Source organism: Canis aureus, chromosome 10 (genome assembly GCF_053574225.1).
Source record: "Canis aureus isolate CA01 chromosome 10, VMU_Caureus_v.1.0, whole genome shotgun sequence".
Classification (NCBI taxonomy): domain Eukaryota; kingdom Metazoa; phylum Chordata; class Mammalia; order Carnivora; family Canidae; genus Canis; species Canis aureus.
Genome location: NC_135620.1, coordinates 37,918,710 through 37,932,233, shown reverse-complemented (window position 1 = coordinate 37,932,233; position 13,524 = coordinate 37,918,710). Strand labels below are relative to the sequence as shown.

The following is a 13,524-nucleotide window of genomic DNA, read 5'->3' as shown; positions in this document are numbered from 1 at the left end:
TACAGTGAAGGGCATGTTGCTACTAAGCTTCAATGAGTAGGAGAGAACCTGCCTGGTAGTAGCCGGGATTAAGAAGCACCAATCGATTTACCTCCAATGCAGGTGTGCTGCAAATCCGCTGGGTCCCGATGTAGCGCGTGATTGGGCCAGGCTCATCTATATTCTAGAGTTTGTAGAAGTAGCTTCTGGGAAACGGGGGTCTTCTCGGCTTGGGGAATTGACGTTTCCACGGCAATATTTGAAATGCATTCAGAGTGAGCAGGAATAAGAGATGGAATACACAGGGTCTCCCACTCCACATTAGGGTCATGAGCAATAGTGGGAAATCCATGGGTAGCAGAGTGACGGATTGGGCAAACAGGGAAATCATGGAGACCCAGAGCATTCATATTTTTACATCCCTTATTACCCTGATTGCTCTGCAGGTGCTGACCAGGGCCCCAGGCTGATGACCCGCTCTGTAGCTCATCTCCCTGCTACATCATTGACAAGTTGATATTGGAGCCCAGGTGGGGGAGGGGGTAGATGACGAACAATGGGAAATGGAGCTTATTGGAGGTTCTGTGCACACCCAGAGGCAAAAGAAGATAATTTCCCCGACTGTGGAATTTGCTAGAACAGCTAAGGAAGTGACGAGAAAAACAGGGAAGAGTACTGAACTGGAGTCAGTTTGTTTTGCTCTTAACTAGCTAGGTGAGCTCATGATTACTACGTAGCATGGCTATTCATTTATTTGTCTCCATCACTAGACGGTAATCTTTAGTGCAAACCCCATCGTGCCAATTTTCTATCAGTGCCTTGCTCATACTGGGTGCTCAGCGAATGTTCGTTGATTGGAAAAGTGAGGGAAAGAAGAAAATTCTTTGTTGAGAGGGATCTAATACTCATCCATTCTGACTCTTTCACTTTAAAGACAAAGCAATTGAAACCCAGAGAAGTGAAATTGAGGTTCCACTGCTTGTTGTTGGCAGAATTAACAAGGATGATGGCGATGATGATGATGACAGTTAACATAATTAAGTACCTGAATTGCGCTAACTGCTCGTGTTGGTGATTTCTTAGTTGGTTCTTGGCTCCATACTCACCCTGCTATTTTCTCCTCTGTATCCAGGGTTCAGAAGCCTGAAGACTATATTTCCCAGACCTCCTTGTCAGCTTCGGGTAGGTTCTATTGCTGACAAGCACTCACAGAATCTTGGGACATGGGAACAAGGGAGAAGTCATTATGTTAATATTTTAACTAATTAATTAAGTGTCTGTGGCAGCAGGTGGCAGCAGCAGCAGGCGATGGAAGGTGACCATAGGCCGCTGTAACACGGTTAGTGAGTGGCAGCACCTGTGGGTTTGTTGGGTTCCTGCAGCAGCCCCCACAAGAGCACGGTCTTCTGGCTTCCTCAGCATGGCAGTGGTGGTGGCCCGAGCGGCCTCAGGAGACAGAGTTTGTGAGCTGTGGGTAACCCCCCCGTCCCATTCAGTGCCTCCTGTCCCAGAGGGTAGTGTCTTCCTGCAGTTTCTGATCTCTCTCTGGGTAACACTGCCTTCCTGGTTTGGCTCCAACAGCCCTTCCAAAATATTAGTACCAATTTCTGGTATTAAGTCTCCCCTGCTGAAACGCCCTTAGTGTTTTATGCAGATTCTCTTGTTGTATTCCCACAGAAATGTAGGAGACGTGAGCCAATGGAACTGTATCTCTATTTTACAGATGAGGAGACTGAGGCTAATGGACACAGAGTGACTTGTCCAAGATCACAAAGTGAGGTGGTGGTAAAGTAGGGACATGAACCACATTTTTCTGATGCCTCAATCCACACGTTTAACTCTACCCCTCAAGGACTATCCTGCTACCCCCATTGGATTATTTTATTGAGGTTATTTGGGTGCCTAGCAATGAGGTCTTCCTCCTCTGTGCTGTGTAAGACTAATTTCACCAGGCCCTCTTCTTTAGGACACTCTTTCTCCAGGACCCTTGTTTCCTTGCCTCTTGATCTGAGTCTCATGATGAAGTCATTTCCTTTATTAAAAAATTTATAGCAAGGTGTCTGGGTGGCTCAGTTGGTTAAGTGTCGGACTCTTGATTTTGGCTCAGGTCATAATCTCAGGGTCTTGGGATCCAGCCCGATGTGGGGTTCCATGCTCAATGAGGCATGTGCTTGAGATTCTCTCTCTCCATCTGCTCACACTCTCCCTGTTTCTCTCTTTCAAATAAATAAATAAGCCTTAAAAAAAAAAAAGCACTTTATAGGGAGGGACTGGTGTATCTTTTTTTTTTAATTTTTTTTTTAATTTTTATTTATTTATGATAGTCACAGAGAGAGAGAGAGAGAGAGAGAGAGGCAGAGACATAGGCCGAGGGAGAAGCAGGCTCCATGCACCGGGAGCCTGATGTGGGATTCGATCCCGGGTCTCCAGGATCGCGCCCTGGGCCAAAGGCAGGCGCCAAACCGCTGCGCCACCCAGGGATCCCTGGTGTATCTTTTAACAGCAGAAATAGCTAAGGGCATGACACTGTTGGTAGCAGAAGCCAGGAGGTTATCCAGAGTGAGGGTTTGAGGGAAGAAAAGAGGGTAGAGTGAATGGGCCCAGCATTATTACATAGCAGAATGGGGCCCTTATTCTGTTAGGACAACACTGGCCCCTCACTTGGGTGAAGACAAGGCCAGAAGACTGAGGATCGAAGGAACTGGTTCTTAGAGTGGTACCTGGCTTGTTGTGAGCACTCAACTAATGTTAGCTTTAAAGTAGGCCACTACCAGGGATTTATCCCGAAGATAAAAATGTGGTGATCCAAAGGGGCACATGCATCCAATGTTTATAGCAGCTATGCCCACAATAGCCAAAATAGGGAAAAAGTCCAGATGTCCATCGACAGATGAAAGATAAAGAAGATGTGGTGTATATATAAGCCATCAAAAAAAGAAATCTTGCCATTTGCAACCACGTGGGTGGAACTAGAGGATATTATCCTCAGTGAAATAAGTCAATCAGAGAAAAACTATTATCATATCATCATATGCGGAATTTAAGAAACAAAACAGGATCACGGGTGAAGAGAAGAAAAAATAAGACAAAATCAGAGAGGGAGACAAACCATAAGAGACTCTTAACCACAGGAAACACACTGAGAGTTGCTGGAGGGGGGTGAGGGATGGGATACCTGGGTGATGGACATTAAGAAGGGCATGTGATGTAATGAGCACTGAGTATTAAATAAGACTAATCACTGATCTCTACCTCTGAAATTAATAATACACTATATGTTATTTGAATTTAAATTTTAAAAATATGTAAAAAAAAATAGAAGAGGAGGGAATTCTTTTAAATTCATTTTATGAGGCCAGCATTACCTGAATACCAAAAGCAAACAAGGATGACATAAGAAAAGAAAATTGCAGATCAATATCTCTGATGAACATAGATGCAAAATCCCCAACAAAATATTAGCAAATTGAAGTCAGCAATATATTAAAAGGATCATACACTGTGATCAGGTGAGATTTATTCCAGGGATCCAAAGATGGTTTAACATAAAATGAAGGATAAAAGTCACATGATCATGTCAATAGACACAAAAAAGACATCTGACAAAGTTCAACATCCACTTATGATAAAACTCAATGAAGTAGATATAGAGGGAACATACCTCAACATGATAAAGGACATATCTAACAAGCCTTCAACTAATATAGTCAACAGTGAAAAGCTGAAAACTTTTCCTCTAAAATCAGAAGGAAGACAAGGATGCCCACTCTTGCCACCTTTATTCAACATGGTATTGGAAGTCCTAGTCAGAGCAATTAGGCAAGAAAAAAAAATGAAATGCATCCAAATTGTAAAGAAAGAGGGATGCCTGGGTAGTCCTGCCTCAGTTGGCTAAGTGTTAGACTCTTGATTTTAGCTTGGGTCACAATATCAGAATTGTGAAATCAAGCCCTACATTGGGCTTTATACAGAGCATAGAGCCTGCTTAAGATTTTCTCTTTCCCTCTTTCTCTGCCCCTCCAGTACTTACTCTCTTTTTGCCAAAAGAAAGAGAAAGAAAGAAAGAAAAAAGAAAGAAAGAAGAAAGAAAGAAAGAAAAAGAAAGAAAGAAAGAAAGAAAGAAAGAAAGAAAGAAAGAAAGAAAGGAGAAATAAAAGCCTTCACTGTTGCAGATGATCTAATAATATATACAGAAAACCTTTAAGATCCCATAAAAAATTGTTAAAGCTAATAAACAAATTCAGTAAAGTTGCAGGATACAAAATCAATACACAAAAATCTGTTGTGTTTCTATACACTAATAATGAACTATCAGAAAGAGAAATTAAGAAAACAATTCTATTTACAATTGCATCAAAAAGAATAAAATGCCTAGGAATAAAGTTACCCAAGGATGTAAAAGATCTGTATATTAAAAACCGTAAGACATTAATGAGAGAACTTGAATATGACATAAATAAATGGAAAGATATCTCAGGCTCATGGATTAGAAGAATTATTGTTGATAAAATGTCCATACCACCCGAAGCAATCTACAGATTCAATGCAGTTCCTATCAAAATGCCAATGGCATTTTTCACAGAAATAGAACTAACAACCCTAAATTTTGTATCAAGCCACAAAAGACCCTGAATAGCCAATGCAAACTTGAGAAAGGCAAAACTGTGCGATTATTTTAAAAGAAACTATTTATTATTTAAAATGAGTGTTTCTCAAGCATATTGTACTTTCATTGCTTTCCTCTGAAACCCAGCCATTCATCTTTTTAAAAAACAGTTTTATTGAGATATAATTTTCATACCATAAGATTTATGCATTTAAAGTATGCAATTCAGAAGACACAGAGATGGCCAACAGACACATGAAAAGATGTTCAACATCACTCACCATCAGGGAACTGCAAATCAAAACCACAGTGAGATCTCACCTCCCACTACCAGAATGGCTAGTATCAAAAACACAGGAAATAACAAGCACTGGCAAGGGTGCAGAGAAAAGGGAACCCTCGTGCACTGTTAGTGGGAGTGTAAATTGGTGTAAACATTGTGGAAAACAGTATGGAGGTTTCTCAAAAAATTAAAAATAGGAATACCATATGAGTCAATAGTTTCACTGTTGGGTATTTCCCCAAGGAAAACAAAAATGTTCATTGGAAAAGATATACGCAGCCCTATGTTTATTGCAGCCTTATTTACAACAGCCAAGATATGGAAGCAGTCCAAGTGTCCACTGACAGGTGAATGGAAAAAGAAGATATGAGATATATATAAACACACACACATACACACACGAATATTATTCAGCCCTAAAAAAGAACGAGATCTTACCATTTGCAACAACTTGGATGGACTTAGAAGGTATTATGCTAAGTGAAAATAAGTCAGATGGAGAGTGCCATATGATTTCATTCTCATGTGGAATCTAGAAAACAAAACAAATGAACAAAAAAACAAAAGTAGCAACAGCCTCACAAATACAGAGAACAAACTAATGGTTGCCACAGGGGAGAAGGGAGACGGGAGTGGGCAAAATGGGTTAAGGGGGAATGGGAAATACAGTTTTCCAGTTTGGAATGAATAAGTCACAGGGATGAAAAGCACAGCATAGGGAATATAGTCGATGGCACTGTAATAGCATTGTATGGTGACAGATGGTTGCTACGCTTGTGGTATACAATGTATACAGTTGTTGAATCACTATGTGGTCCACCTGACATTACTGCAACGTTATGCGTCAACTACACTACAATAAAAAGTGTATAATTCAATGTCCCCCCCGCCCCCCAAAAAAGTAGGCCATAGGACCTGAGGTCCTGCAGGAGATACCAAAGCAAATCAGAGCCAGATCAGTCCTAGGGGATAGTCAACCAGGAGGGGCTGAGGCTTGTGCCCATCTGAACTGGGAGGGAAGAGCTGGAAGCCAGCACAGCATGCTGAGAGGGTCCTGGGGAGCCGGAGGGGTGGATGCAGGCTCTGGGCTTTGAGTGGGCTCTTAAAGCAGGGTGAGATGTAAAGCAGAGGCCGTGGGGGAGGGAAGCACACTTTGCAGGCAAAGAAACTGTGAGCAGATGTATCTTTGAATTGAAGTCAAAACTTCCAGGTGATTTTTATAAAGCTCTCCCACCTTCCTTCTAAATGTCTGAGAGCAGTTTCTGTGAACCCCCCGGGCCTTCAGGTGCTGCTCAGAGTTGAAGCGTCCTCTACAAGAGACAAGTTCAAGGACGAATTTGGCCTTTTCCACATCCTTTCTAACTGTGCTCTATCGGTCCTCAAGCATTGCTCGCCTCTCGCAGCCCTGGGCCCCAGAACTTAGTCCCCAGAGGGACTCAGCTGGAGGCTTCATTGAACCCTCCCTACATCCAGACCCTTTGTCCCCTGGCCTGCCCTTGCTATTGGACCAGACAGCTATTTTGATGAACTCACTTGAAGTAAGATGTCAATGGCTTGTTGTAACTTAAAAATGTTCCCTTTCAGAGCATCTGTATTTTAACACTGGCCTTCAGCACTTCATTCAAAGGAGTAATGTGGAATTTCAAATGACATGACATAGAGCTTATATCAGTTAAAAATGTGTCTGGCTGTAACAGAAAGCCATCCTGCCATGGTTTAAACAAGTAAAGATGTTTATTTGTTCCAGGAGAACATACACACACACACACACACACAAGCATGCACATGTGCATGTATACACACTTGCGGGTACACATACGTGCACATGCACACACAGATGCTACTGATTTGTCTGTCCGAGGAGACCAGAATATGCCACCCCAAAATATCCCACTGGGGCATAGGATTATTTTGAATTGAAGGCAATCAAGACCCAGCTGACTCAGAAGAAACTTCTGCCTCTCCCTTAACTGAAAAAAAAAAAAAAATTAGGTAGGGAGTCTGGCCCATCTAGAGAGCTATCACCAGAGAAATTTTTATCTGAAAGACCTATCTGTATGGTAGGACAGACATCTAATTACTAAACATCTGTTCTTTTTATCCTCCTGTGAATCACTCTCCTCCCCTTTGAAGGCCCAGGTTTCTAACCCATTCCTCAGCTAGGGATGGCATAGTAGCCTCAACTGCCCATGAGTCTCATATCTTTGTGGTTCCCGAATGGACAAAATTAAACTTGTTTTTCTCTGTTAATCTGTCTTACATCAATTTAATTATTAGACCAGCTAACAAAGCCTAGAAGGGTAGAAGGAACAATTTTCTGCCCCTGCAAGGGCTTGTACGACAGCTCTGTAATGTCACTGTTGGCCAAGCCTCCTCCTCTCTTCTGCCTTCCTCCCCAGGGTGGCACGAGGGCTCCTGAAGCATGGCAAACAGGAAGGAGCAAAGGAAGAAGGCAGAAGGGGAAGAGGCAAAGGGGCTACCTCCCCAGGATCATCAGTCAGAACAACGAAGTCACATGCTGCAAGGGAGGCAGGGGAGTGATCTTAGAGTTGTTGTTTTAAATAATTGGGCAGAGTGGACACTCAAAACCAAAATGCAGGTTCTGTTAGTTGGTAGGGAAGGAGACTAGATGGGGAGTTGGCAACAGCAGTGTCTTCTGGGGCTGGAATGGCTCCCAAAGGCATGTTGTCCCGCCCTCTTTGTCTCTGGAGGGCATGTAGAGTGCAATGCAGAGAAGTGCAGGTTGGAGCTGAGCAAAGCCATACCAACCCCCAGGTCTCTAACTCCCTGCCTGCTGTGCACTTTGGTGTTCCATTCCTCATCACCCAGAGTTAGGGTGTGTGCTCTAAAACAAGGCTGAAGATGCCAGCCTTTCCAGCACTGCCAACCACTCATCCCGTTGCATAAAGGAGCTCCCCGCTTCCTCCTCCTACAGTTAGAAAGGCTTCATTTTTAGACTTAAAAAAAAAATTTGAACCATTTTGAAGTGTACAGTTCAGTGCTATTAAGTGCCTTGACGATGTAGTACAACCATCACCATGATCCCATTGTTTACTTTTCATTGCTAATCCGATGCTGGTTTTCTCAGGTGTGGGGTTCAAAGGTGGGGATTTGCAATAAGGGTAATGAAATTTTAATTCATTCAAAAATATGAAATATTTTTACTTTTCAAAGTGCTAACAGCTTAAAAGCACATGTATTTTCTGGCCTGGAAACATGTGGTTTCTTATCTGGATTATTTATCCCCCTCCAATAAATGTTGCTCCATGTTACTGTCTTGCACAGAGAGCCGGCATTAGGGCTATGAGCTGCTCCATCTTTTATTCAAAGGGCATCAGTATCAATCCCCTTGGTTTGTCAGATTCTACAAATAAATTATTTCCTTTGAATATTCCCGGGGCCATTTTGTGATTTGGGACAGATGAACATTCCTCTGGATTTCTAATCACTATGGATTGGGCCAAAACCAGAAATCCGGAGGAGCCATTTGGGGGAGGCAAGGCAGCCCCCAACCCACAAACAACCTTCCACTCCTGGAAAAAACCCCACATTCACAAGTAGAATATGGAGTCCCGTAACTTCAGTAGACCACGGAATTCTGGAGGGAGACAACTGGTGCAATTTTCATCTCTTGAAACATTTAAAATGTATCTGATCAAAGGAGGAGAAAATTAACCACAGTGTAGGAAGCTGGCAGGGGGACGGACAAGATGACCTAATTTGCCTTTCCCATTACTAATTTCAGTAAGAGTCTTCTCTGGGACTTCCACACTGAGATTCCAAGGCAAAGAGCACCTCAATGGGATTCTCGTGGCTGCAAGAATGACAGTTAGGACTTGTGATTTCTGAAGCGTCTGCTGTTGTATCCTTGGGGGTTTAGCATGGAACTAAATTCTCCTCAGATAGATACATTGGGCCCCATTCTTATCTACATAATAACTATGGAGAAATTTTCCCTTTGGGTTTCAAAGGATGTGAGTTTGGTCTATCAAAGTTGGGGCTATGCAATGAATTCATTACTTGCTGAAATAAAAATCAACACAAATATATCTTTGCCTTAAGAAAAAAAGAAAAAACCACACCACTTAGTTACTTTACCAACCTCTGGATTCAATTAATTTTTAACATGGAAGTAAAGTTCCCTTTTATTTTTTTCTTCCTTTCAAGCCAGACATTTATTTTTAACAAGGGATGAAATCATCTGAGAACAAAACGGGACATCTGTTACTTTATATCTGTTTATTTTAAGTACTTAAATCTGAGTTTGATTTCACACAATTTTGACATTGTTGCTTCATTAATAATCCTTACGTAATTGCGACCTCAGAGGGCGCCCTGTGATTGCAGCATTCACTTCTCATTAGTGTGGAGTCTGATAGGAAAGCCAGAGTCGCCCTGGGATGGGAGAGGCTTCCATGTTCAAAGCTGGTCTCAGTGCTGACCTCGGCAACAGCAGGAAACCACCTCAGAAAGCACAGGGAGAAGGCCTCGCATGGGGCCCAACTTCAATAAGGAGTGGTCTGTAGTCCGTTGTTAACATTTGCACGGTCCCATTTCTCGGGAGTTGTCGGATGGGCAACCTAGGGGCAGCAGTTGTTGCAAGAGAAATACAAGATTGCATATTGCATACACTTGCACGCAATTGACACATACACATGTGTACTCAAGTGTGTTGGAGCAAAGAGAACTTTTCATCCACCTTTGAAGAGCAGCACAGTCCTAGGAGGCAGATACAGAGGAACCTACTGAGATAGGAAGTGTGAGGCTCTGCAGAGAGGGGCCTCTGTGGCCACAGTGGGCCTGGCCAAAGGGGTGGCCTGATACCTGTGGCTGAGGATCAAGGTGTGGGATGCAGAGCTGAGGGATTTGAAATGAGAGTAGTGGATTTTTTTTTGGGGGGGGGTAGTGGAATTTTTAATTGTTTCATTCATTTATAGACCAAATATTCAATGAGCTCTACGTGAGGCATTGGGTATATTTTGGTAAATAGATTACCCTTCTTCTTCCGAAGGAGCACACTATCAGATCAGTGTGCTATGAGAAAGAATGGCCGAGGGTCCTAACTGGGATTAAGAGGGTCACAGAAGGATACTCAGAGGTAAAATGTAGGTTGAGACCTGAAGGATGAGAAGGAGCTGGATATGGGAAGATGGAGGGAGAGAGAACTCAAGCTTACAGAAGGAAAGGAGATTGGCTTGTTGCAGGAATGAAGAGGAGGCCAGTGTGGCTGGAGTGCAGTGAGAAAGAGAGGAGTGAAAGGGAGGAGAAGGGAGAAGGTGGAAAAGAAAATGGGAATCATGCCTGGTGTCCCAGGCCGAGGGGAGGTGCTTGGATTTCACCGTATGCATAAGGGAAGTTATGCATGCATAGTTTTAAGCAGGTGAGTGACAAAGCTTCTGTGAGCTGAAGGGGAGAGATTAATTTCATAGGCTGTTGTCATGGTCCAGAAAGGTGGCAGTGGAGAGGGTGGGAAGCGGGTGGATTAGGGAACACTGATGGACTGGATGTGAGGGATGAAAAAGGAAGAGGGGTCAGAACTATCCTGAGGATTCCTGGCCCAAGTATCTGGGTGAATGGTGGTGCTATTTACTGAGATGGGAAAGGTTGGCTGGGGCTAGGGCAGGGAACCAGCTAGTTGGGATAGGGTTGGGATGGGAATCAACCATTCCATTTGGGACATCTAGCTTTGAGATGTCAAGTTGGCAGTTAAGTATTTGAATCGGAAGTTCTCCTAGGAGAGGTCTGGCTTGGAGGTATAAATATAGAGTTGTTGACAAGTAGAAAGTTTTTAAACCAAGACAATGACTGATGTTAACAAGATTTTGAATAAAAGTGGGTAAGTGTTATGCTGGCTAGAAGTTCTCCATGGTGGAGGGAAAGATGCTTATATTTACTTATATTTAATATTTAATATTTTAATATTTAATATTTGGGGGAATATTTTAAAGTAAGTTATAGACATGATATTTTACCCCTAAGTTCTTTAGTCTTCAAAAAAATCGAGACATCATTCTACTTAAGCACAATCTCAGGAAATGACATTTGGTCATCATCTCAGTGCCAGGCTCTCACCTTATGCCCAGCACTATCCACTTAATATTTTTCTTTTAATCCTCACAACAAATTTTTGAATAAGATATGCTTGGTGCATCCTACCAACGAAGACATTGCAGCTTAGCAAGGCTTACTAAATCCCCCCAAACCAGGTATCTAGAAACTTGTGAAGCCAGGACCCAAACCCAAGTATGACCAACTCTAAGACTTTCCCCCATTCTTTCTTAGTTGCATACAGATACCTAGAAACTCATCTTTATGGAAGGCATATGATTCTCGTACCCTTTGCTTAGCATCTGTTTCTTAGAGTGCTGTCCTGTCTTTGAAAATTTGGCCCCATGATCCCCATTCTTTGCTGAGGTCAGAGGACTATGTTCTCCTTTGGCCAGGCTGCAGTGGACCATTCCCTGAAGATGCATTAGGATGGAGAAGGAATCTGGCTGCAGCCTATCAGCTCAATTATCATAGATTTGAAAAGCCAGCATTCATTCTGTCCTTGGCTTCCCACAGCATGCATTGGATGGGGGTTATGCGTATCTCCTGGGATTTAGTAAACCAGTGGTGGTAGCGTGAAGGGCTATGGTAGTGATCTTTTTGCTTTCTGTGGTCACATCAGTGCCTTATGCTCCCAGGGCGCTCTTCAGAGGCCTGGGGGTCCTGCCCCATCTTCCAAGCCATGACCAGGAAGGCTATGAGGTGGGGACAGTTGACTCAGATACATGCCATTTCTACTTTCCCCAGGATGGGTGTGTCCTTAGCCCATTCCTACCATCATCCTTATTGTAGATGATGTAGAATTTAGAGGTAGAGAGGCCTCTATCATTCAAACAAGGTATATGTATACCAGAGCACTCATGGTAGCATCCAGTTACTCTTTAATCCCTAACCCTGCTTTATTTTTATTTATACCATTTATGATCATCTGCTCTAAATGCATTTGCTTATTCTCTCTCTCTCTCTCTCTCTACTAAATTTTAAGCTTCATGAAAGAAGAACCATTACCAGTTGGGCTCATAATTCATCCCCAAGCACTACGAGAATGCCTGGCACACAGTAGGCACCTGATACACATTTGTTGAATTAATGATTGAATCAATCAATCATATAGAGTCCCAGACATCTAAATATTAACCCAGTGCATTCTAACTAGTCCATAACAGACTTCTGTGCACTCTCCTCAACAAAACTGTGAAACACTTTCTTGTCCCACAAATCTCAACAAACAAAAAGAAGAGAATGATGAAGGAAAAAACAAGAAGGAAGAAAGAAGAGAAAGGAAGGAGGGAGGAGAGAGGGAGTACAGAGAACATGGAAGCACACTAGAGGGAGCCATGCTCAGAGCACAATGGAGGCCCCAGGCTGGTTTCTAAGACCTCCAGGTGGGGCACAGGAAGGTTGCATTCCTCTGAAGCCAGAAACCTCAAGGAACCATAGCTTTCCATCATCAAGTTATTCCAGGCTGGCTTAGAGGTCTGGGGAGGACATTCAGGCGCTCTGAAATACAGCGATAATCAAGAGAAAGAGGGAGTCTTAAATTGAGGATGGAGAGCAATATACTCAGGTTAATGGAAGCACTAGCAATATTAAATGAAATTGCTCTACCACTTCTTCATAAGACGACACTGGGGAGCCTGCTCTTTGCATAAGCAGGGAGGGTCCTGGGATTTAGTGGGAGGGCGGAGGAGTTGGGGAGTCAGTCATGCAGCAACCATTACAGTTCATGGGAGCCCGGCTCACAACCCCTCGGCGCACCTGCTGCATATTTACTCAGGCCCACGTAGGAGCCAGGCAAATTTGGGCAGGATTTCAAGGGAGCCTGGAGCCAGGGGAGCCTGCTTTAGTCCAATTAAATGAAGCAGTATCAGGTGGAAAGTAATTCTGAGTATTCACCATTATAGGGAGTTTTGTGTTTAAGCCCCTCTGTGGACCTTCTTTTAATGAAGAACTAAACTGCAGGGTCTGGGGGTGGGCAGAAAGAACTGCTCCAACTCGCAGAGCTGAATCTGGCTCCCAAGAAGACAGACAAGGGCCTGCAGAATCTCCTAAGGGTGGCGTCTTGCAACCCCCCTGGCCCTTCCACCCGGGCCCTGGGACGCCTCTGTGGGTATGGCATTTCTGCTCTGTAAAGATGATGGGAGACCTCACGAGGCCCTGGGGGTACAAAGAACCTGTATCCGAATGATCACAGGTGGATCCAGTGCACTGAAATCTTTGGGGGATCTTCTCTCTGCTTCCTGCCTGCTTGCCTTCCTTCCTTCCCCTGTGTTGGTCTTCTGAGGTAGCAGAAGCTGAAAGAGTGAAGATGAGATACTAGGGTTGCAGGGAATCAAGAGTCTTATGTAACAGTGTTAGAGAAAAGCAAGTCCACTGGGGTAGGTAATGAACAGAAGAGGAGGGTATGATTCATGAGTTCAAACAGCACAGAGAGGATGTCGATTGGAGAAATCCCTCTATCAGTAGATGTTTACGGAAGACTCGAAGTGAACCAAACACTGTGCTGTATGAAGAGGGCCAGGCCGAGGACTGGGACCATTCAGAGAAGCACAAAATGGGGTGGGAGGCCTTCAAGCGACTCTTGATGGCAGTGCCCTGAAGATACTAG

The 13,524-nt window shown here is 43.5% G+C and overlaps 1 long non-coding RNA gene across 2 annotated transcripts in view; it reads left to right on the top strand.

Annotated features, from left to right (window-relative positions):
- The first annotated feature begins 544 nt into the window (after window positions 1-544).
- LOC144322238 (uncharacterized) overlaps window positions 545-13,524 on the top strand; it is a 29,414-nt gene continuing 16,434 nt past the window's right edge. Inside the window, exons 1-4 of one of the 2 annotated variants that reach the window (XR_013387824.1) lie at window positions 545-693; window positions 1,112-1,161; window positions 1,269-1,318; window positions 1,703-1,998. This is a non-coding gene — a long non-coding RNA (uncharacterized LOC144322238). Of the gene's footprint in view, window positions 694-1,111; window positions 1,162-1,268; window positions 1,319-1,702; window positions 1,999-13,524 lie in introns of those variants that run through there. The other variant, XR_013387825.1, reaches the window with a different exon arrangement.